We start from the raw sequence: 7,681 nt of genomic DNA, 5'->3' as shown, positions 1-7,681 counted from the left end.
AAAGCAGGCATTCAGGCATTCCAGAGATATCAAACTTTACCAGGGACAGCTAGCTCGGTAGACCAAGGACAGCACAGTAGAGATTGCTAAACAAAGTAACTCCCTGCCCCCAAAGCTCCGGTGCTGTAAGCCCCCGCTGTAACTCCCTGAGCCCAAAGCTTCCATGCTGTATGAACTCTTTTTTCCTGCTGATGTAGCCCATTTTTCCTTTAAAAACTCTCCCAAACAAAGACTGGGGCCTCACTCCTTCCTCTGCTGCATGGGTTCATTGGATGGGGTCCCTGTTGTGGCTTGTACTCCCGAAGAAACCTTGCTCTTACAGTTTGGTGTGATCAACTCTCTGGGGGTCTCTGCGGGGATCTAATGATCTGGGCACAACATATTTGGGGGCTTGTCTGGGATTGTGATCCCCAAAAAGCCCCTCAGCTACTTCAACCCCGAAGGTTTGCTCCAGTTGACTGGGTGAGTTTTTTTGTTTGTTCGTTAAACAATGAATCTGAAGCATCGGCCGTTGTATCTGTATTCTGAATCTGTGGAGGGTCACTGCCCAAGTGGACACGCTTGCAGGGCACACCCTGCAGGAAACGGGAGATGTCCCGATTCCTCATCTGGTACCTGGGTAGGTCCAATCTGTATCTGGGGATGAAGAGAACAGGGACTGCTGCAGAGTTCTTGTCCCATCTGTAAGGTCTTTGGTCTCCTTCAGACTCCCGGAGGTTTGCCCTTGGAGCAGTCGAGATCTTCTGTAATATGACCATCTGAATCTGTCCGCAGAAATTCTATATGGGCCCTGTGTTTGTCTTTTTGTTAAGTGGTGTTTGTGTTATTTCTGTTGACAACTGACTTAACTGGACAGAACATGGGGTGACTCCACTGGATCTAACTCTTGCACAGTAAAAAAAAATGTAAAAAAAAGGTGGCTCATAATAATGTAGGTTAGGGGCTGGGTCGGTCGGGCTGGAGCGCAAAGTGGAGTTGGATGTGCGCCTTCCCCCGGCACCTGGGGAGCAGGCGGCGGGGACTCTGGATGAGAGCTGGGCCCTTCCCATGGATTGCTCCAGCTGCGATGGGAGTTGCGGCCGCCTTCGGGGAGCCTGGCAGGCTCTGCATGCGCGGTGCTCCCGGGGTCGGGGTGCGAGGAGGAGACCCCTCTCCTTTTCCCGCAGTGCCGCGCAGTGCGTGGCCCCTCCCCCCGCCGGGCCCACCCCTGCGGCCTCAGTTCCATGCAGTGGCTGGCCTTGGCTGGCACCTAACAGCCAACTTAGAACTGGTGCAGACCAGGGGAATCCAATTGTTAAAGCATCCTGAGGGCCCGTGGCATGTGTTGACGCGATGTGATTTCTGCCCAGTGCTCTAAATGTCAAAGTAAAAAATTTCAATAAAGCGCGGAAAGCCAGCGGGAGCCCTGGGGGGCTGGCGGCATCCCTGAGCTCTTGCTGGCCCTTAAAAATCTGGGGGAGAGGGTATAAATCTCTCACGCCGGGCCATACCCATATCTGCAACAGGTCTCCAAGGTGAACAGCCTCTGGCATGTTAAAACAATGTAAATGTTAAAAAGGACAATTACAATTGGGTTAATTTCTGTAAAGGAGAGAGTCCATGTCTGTCGCTCCCCGTCTTCGTGGAGGAACGACACAGGACCCTGTGTTGTTCTTTCGTCTGCTCGGCCCTCCCCGGGTTTGCTGCTGGTTCTTCCCGGGTTGGCTACCGTCCCTTCCACCTCCGTGGAAGGGTGGTTCCCCCTGCCACATTCCCCACTTCCGCGGGGGAGTGGCACACCACCGGCCGGCTCTCTCGGGGGCTGCACAGGTGTTCCTCAGGTGTTCCTGGTGCATGTTGTCTCTCTCCTCCTTTATAGTCCTCCTCCGCCAATCCCAACTCGGCTGCCCACACGCCGAGTACGCTGCTCTCCTCCAATCAGGAGCAGCTCTTGCAGCTTGTCAAGTTGGTGAGAGGCAGCTGGGTAGAAGCTGTACGCTCCTCTCCCAGCGCCACATTGTGGGAGAGCAGATGCATAGAATAAGTCTTAATTCCAGTAACTCAGTCCAGTCCGGGTTGCTCCCCACAGATCCCCGTTTCTTTTTATTTTTTGGCATTGATACGCGCCTGTCTTCGGTGCCCCGTGGCACACACTCTGCTCTGCTTGCTAGAGTTGCCCACAGGTGCTTACAAGCCCACCAATCAGGCAAACCGAATCCGGGTCCTCTCTTCGCCATGTTGTGAGGAGGTTTTTAGGCGCTGATGTGTGCCTGTGTTCGGTGCCCTGCAGCGCATGCTCTGCTCTGCTAGAACTGCCTGCAGGTGCTTACAAGACCTAGCAATCAGGCAAACCGAATCCAAGCCTTCTCATTGCTGTATTGTGGGGAGACTTATTGATGTTAATTTGTGCCTGTCTTCGGTGACCTGCGGCGCATAAGCTGCTAGCCGCCCGCAGGTGCTTATCATCCTAATCAGGCAGACCGAATCCAAGCTCTCTCATTGCTATGTTGTGGGGAGGCCTTTCTCTATTTCTCTATCTCCGGGCATTCCTATTTCTCCTATTTTACTTCTATCTACCAGCATTCCTATTTCTCTCATTTCACTTCTAAACTTCTGTTTCTCTTATCCCTGCGGCTTCCCGGCGCCCGCCCCGAGGCTGCTTCTCGGCGGCTTCCTGGCTCTGAGCTGCTTCAGCCCACGCTTCCCTCATCTGCGCGGCTTCCCGGCTTTGCGCGGCTTGGCTTCGCGCCCTCCGCGGTCTCCACCCCCTTTGCACCAGCCCCGCGTTCCCTATCTATTCACGCCCCGTGCTCTCTCTGCACGCGGCGGCTTCCGCGAGTCACACAGCGTAGCTTACGTTTCCGCCACCACCGGTATTCAATCTAAGTTCCCCGGGCTAACCTGGCAAATTCAACCTAGCTTACGTGTCTCCGCCTTATGGTTTGGCTTCCCGTCCTTTGCTCCCTGGGCTAATCTGACGGATTCCAACCTGGTGGCCCACGTCTCTGCCTCTGGTTCCAGATTTTCACCTTTTGCCCCCCGGGCTGACTTAAAGAATTCCAAACTGGCTTATGTTTCCACCTCGGCCTGCCCCCCGCGGCTTCAATTTCCCTAACATTTTTCTCTACCCGGTATATTTCCCTAAGTTTTCTTCCAACAATATTCCTCCCTCATTTCTCCTGGCTTCTCCCCACAGTCCGTATTCAAGTCTGTTTGTTCTAGCTTTCACTTTCGCTTTCGACCTTAGAGATTTCTCCCGGCTTCCCCCCGTAGTCCGTATCCGAGTCTATGCCTAGGCTTTCAATAGCTTCTTCCAGCACCTTTTTCGTCCGGCTTTTCCCTAGGCTGTTTGCTAGTCTCTCTCTCTGGTATTTTCCCATTTCTCCCCGTTTCTTCCCTCCTAAGCTTCCTATCCGAGTCACGGCACCATTATGTCGCTCCCCGTCTTCGTGGAGGAACAACACAGGACCCTGTGTTGTTCTTTCGTCTGCTCGGCCCTCCCCGGGTTTGCTGCTGGTTCTTCCCGGGTTGGCTACCGTCCCTTCCACCTCCGTGGAAGGGTGGTTCCCCCTGCCACATTCCCCACTTCCGCGGGGGAGTGGCACACCACCGGCCAGCTCTCTCAGGGGCTGCACAGGTGTTCCTCAGGTGTTCCTGGTGCATGTTGTCTCTCTCCTCCTTTATAGTCCTCCTCCACCAATCCCAACTCGGCTGCCCACATGCCGAGTACGCTGGAATCAGGAGCGGCTCCTGGAATCAGGAGCGGCTCTTGCAGCTTGTCAAGTTGGTGAGAGGCAGCGGGGTAGAAGCTGTATGCTCCTCTCCCAGCGCCACATTGTGGGAGAGCAGATGCATAGAATAAGTCTTAATTCCAGTAACTCAGTCCAGTCCGGGTTGCTCCCCACACATGTCTATCGCCAGGCTCTGTTGGCGGGTTTCAAAGCAGTGGCGCTGTGCGAAAGATTGGCACAAAATTTGATTTTGGCCTTAGAGATTGGCATGGACTGGGTAACTCTCCTCCCCCTTGCCTTATCTCAGAATTTGAACTCTATCTTAAAATCAGGTCTGGTCCAAAGTCTACTCTCCCTGTCTTATCAATGAAACAAATCGGGTATCCCACCCTTCTGATGGCTCTTCTGTTTTATCTCATACAAGCCAGAAGATATTGCTTTGTAACTTGCTGAACTTATTTTGCAATTTGTTTTCAAAAATTTCTGGGTGGTCAGTACTCAATGAAACAGTAATAGGTAATTAGCACTTGTTTTAGATAAATACAATTTTAATTTTAATTAAATTCAGATATATATAATATCAGGATCTTAAGTCATTTAGGTGTAACTGCTAATTTAAATTGGGTAAAGACAAATGAGATAAGTGTCTAAATGTAAACTTTGGTACTTTCCACACCTTACACCTTATGTTCTATAGAAAAACTACTTAAATTTGCTAACGTGTTTTCATAGATTGTCTATATAAAAAGTAGTTCAACATCACTTAAAATTAATTAACACTGAAATTTAATGTGTTACCTTGTTTAAAAATGTTGTCTTAATTTAAAGATTTTAATAGGTTATTTCAAAATGTAAAGCAAGAAAATTGACAGATAAAAAACATCACAAGCATAAAAAATTTTTTGAAGTAAGAGGGTATGCAAAAGTCACAAAAAGTTATAAGAAAAAAAATTTTTGGACACAAAAGCTATTACTGATTCTCTGTTAAAGCAATAAGTTAAAGTAATCTATTATGTTCTCTTGATGTCTTTGTTAAATTCTAATTGTTTAAAAACAACTGAGTTTTTATTAAGAACTATGGGTTATTTAAATATGTGCTTATTTTCAAACCTTTAAATAATCACCCTGTAACAGTGATCAAATTTGGTCTGTATTATGTCATAATATAAAATGGTATTAATACAAATGTCTGAAAATTATAAAGTCTGGTAATCTAGTGTTACTAAACATGATGGTCATCTTGGTGAAGGGGCCCCAGAGGCCTAAAAAAGTTAAGTGTGCCTTGTAAAATCCTACAGGTGCTTTCAAAAATGCTATGTAAAGTAAACAAGTGTCTCTTCTTGGTTAACAAGTTTGTAATTTTAAATATAACAACTTAAGGTCTTTTGTCATCCACAGTTTTGTATATCAGATTTACTACTCATAAAACTAAAGTGTTGTTGGTTCTGTGTTTAACTGTCCTCCTATTGGTTGCAATGGACTTTTTCCAGCTACATCTATTGTATTCAGTACCTTGGGATGACTTTGTGGACTGATAAAGCCAATAATGAATTACAGGTACCAACTAGGAAAAAGTATAGTTAACTGAGTTTACTAAGATCAGAAAGTAATTCAAATCAATTGGTAATTTATAAAAAAGGTTAAAGATTCTAACAACTATCACTGAAACTGCTTTATTGTTCTGATGTATGTGACCCTATAGTTTGCTGTGAAACTAAATGCATCTATCTAATCAACTCCTCTGTATCATTTATGTATGTTTTTCTAATGTCTCTGCTGGACTAAATGTTATGTATACAAGAAAGTTATCTCAAGTGTTCATATTGCTGTAGAGTTTGATTATATTGTAATCTGTAACAAAATGTTTCCTGTAAGTTTAAACAGCTAAAGTTAATTGAAAATTCGTGTAACCTAAATCTCTGTAAACTTGTTAAAAAAAAACAACTGAAAACATTTTATTACTTGTGCTTAAATTTGCTGGTTAAACAAGCTACACCATGTTGGGTATTTAAGAGATGTTTCCAAGTACATGTATTCTTTTTTTTTTTTTTTGACAGGCAGAGTGGACAGTGAGAGAGAGAGACAGAGAGAAAGGTCTTCCTTTTGCCATTGGTTCACCCTCCAATGGCTGCCGCGGCCGGAGTGCTGCGGCTGGCGCACTGCACTGATCCGATGGCAGGAGCCAGGTACTTATCCTGGTCTCCCATGAGGTGCAGGGCCCAAGCACTTGGGCCATCCCCCACTGCACTCCCTGGCCACAGCAGAGAGCTGGCCTGGAAGAGGGGCAACCAGGACAGAATCTGGTGCCCTGACGGGGACTAGAACCCGGTGTGCCAGCGCCGCAAGGCAGAGGATTAGCCTAGTGAGCCGCGGCGCCAGCCCCAAGTACATGTATTCTTAACATTTGTAAAGGACATTGGACCTTCTGGTAAGTGTTTTCCTAAGTTGTTTTCTAATAATTAAATCTACTTGCTAAGTTTTCATTTGATATTACTCTTAAAATGTTTGTGCATGGAAAAGCTGCCCTACCTTTTTGACCCTATTGCCATATATAATTATTCCTTGTAAGATTACTTAATTACTTGGATTAAAGACTAGCATAAAAAATTAAAGCTGCCTCCAGGCAACACCACACAGAGTAACGTATCTGTTTTGCCTCTGGTGGTGCAAGGTTTTTAAGTATGGCTGGTAACCGGTAAGATTTTGTAGTGACAATCTGGCAGTATCCTTGCATAGCTATTTGGGTAAGGATATAAGTCAGTTCTGTTAAAGGTCAACCATGTTCAGAAATCAGAGTAACTCAGCCCAGCTAAATATTCATAAAAAACATGCCTATGACTATAGACTTCTAGTCTAGGCAATGAAAATTAGAGGTGGGACTGAGCACTCCCTTGACTTGCATTCTCTGGTCTGATTTAACAAGAACCAGGAGAAAAAGAGAGCTGGGCATCAGAAGCAATGTAAAGATGGGTGGCAGGCCTATTATAGGCAGCTCTGTACAGTGATCTGCCCTCAGGGAGACCCAACAGGCCAGTCCACTGCAGTGGCATTCAATGTGGTAAGCCTGGGCTTCAGCAGAAGTCAGCTTGTGAAGAGCCCTGGCAGCTCTGCCAGCCAAGAGTTGGATCACTGGAAATGGACCTGTCCTGGAGTCGAAGGACTTCAGGTCAGAGCCACGGATCTTATTGGCTGTAAGCTGAAAAGCCCTTCACTCAGCCCAGCCTCCAAAGTGACCACCACTGTTGAAAGAATGGCCAAGTAGGGTCAGTAACATTGCAGACAGAGCTGTAAATTTCCTATTGGAGATGCCACCTGCCTTTACCTGGCCAGCTCTCCTCCCAGGCCAGGTAAGTAATAAAAGTCAACAGAGTGCCTTCCCCAAGGAGGTTCACACCTCCCTTAAAATGTACCCTATGTAAAAAGATAAATAGGTCTAGGTCCCTTAACTTACAAGGCCTAAAGCCCACCAGGTTATTATCAAGCCCCTTCTATCAGGTTCTCTTTGCATCTCAATCAGAAAACTTATTTGTAACTTGGACAACACCTTTCTTGACTCCTCTAATAGCAACTCTGGACCCTGCCTGGCCCACTCCTGGGCCTCATTCCTTTGTAATTTTGTTGCTTATTAAAATCAGTGGTACACAGACATTCTGTACATATCCTGTGGGGGCAGCTGTAGTATCTTTTAAACAGTATTACCGTAAATAGTGTACTTCAAAATGTAAATTACCTTGTTTAAAACTGTGACTTTAACATCTGTATAATTAGTGCATATGGTATCTACTCTCCATTATCAGGATAATTCATTATTAGGTAAATTTGGCTAGTAGGAAATACAGTTCTGTGAGCAGTGTTTCCTATTAAATATCAACTACTATCTCAGTTACACATAACAGCAGCAGCTCCGCCTTGTTCAGAAAAAGTAAATGCACAAAGTTAAAAAGTTAAAAAGATATACTGCAAATAGCTAG

At 46.2% G+C, this 7,681-nt stretch overlaps 1 long non-coding RNA gene across 1 annotated transcript in view; it reads left to right on the top strand.

The window, feature by feature from the left end:
• LOC108175821 (uncharacterized) overlaps positions 1-7,681 on the top strand; it is a 193,388-nt gene that overhangs the window by 125,020 nt on the left and 60,687 nt on the right. The window lies entirely within an intron of this gene.

Source organism: Oryctolagus cuniculus, chromosome 17 (assembly GCF_051225735.1).
Source record: "Oryctolagus cuniculus isolate XC-2025 breed Fujian yellow rabbit chromosome 17, ASM5122573v1, whole genome shotgun sequence".
Lineage (NCBI taxonomy): Eukaryota > Metazoa > Chordata > Mammalia > Lagomorpha > Leporidae > Oryctolagus > Oryctolagus cuniculus.
The sequence above is the reverse complement of the archived record's forward strand: the minus strand, read 5'-3'. Positions and strand labels throughout refer to the sequence as shown.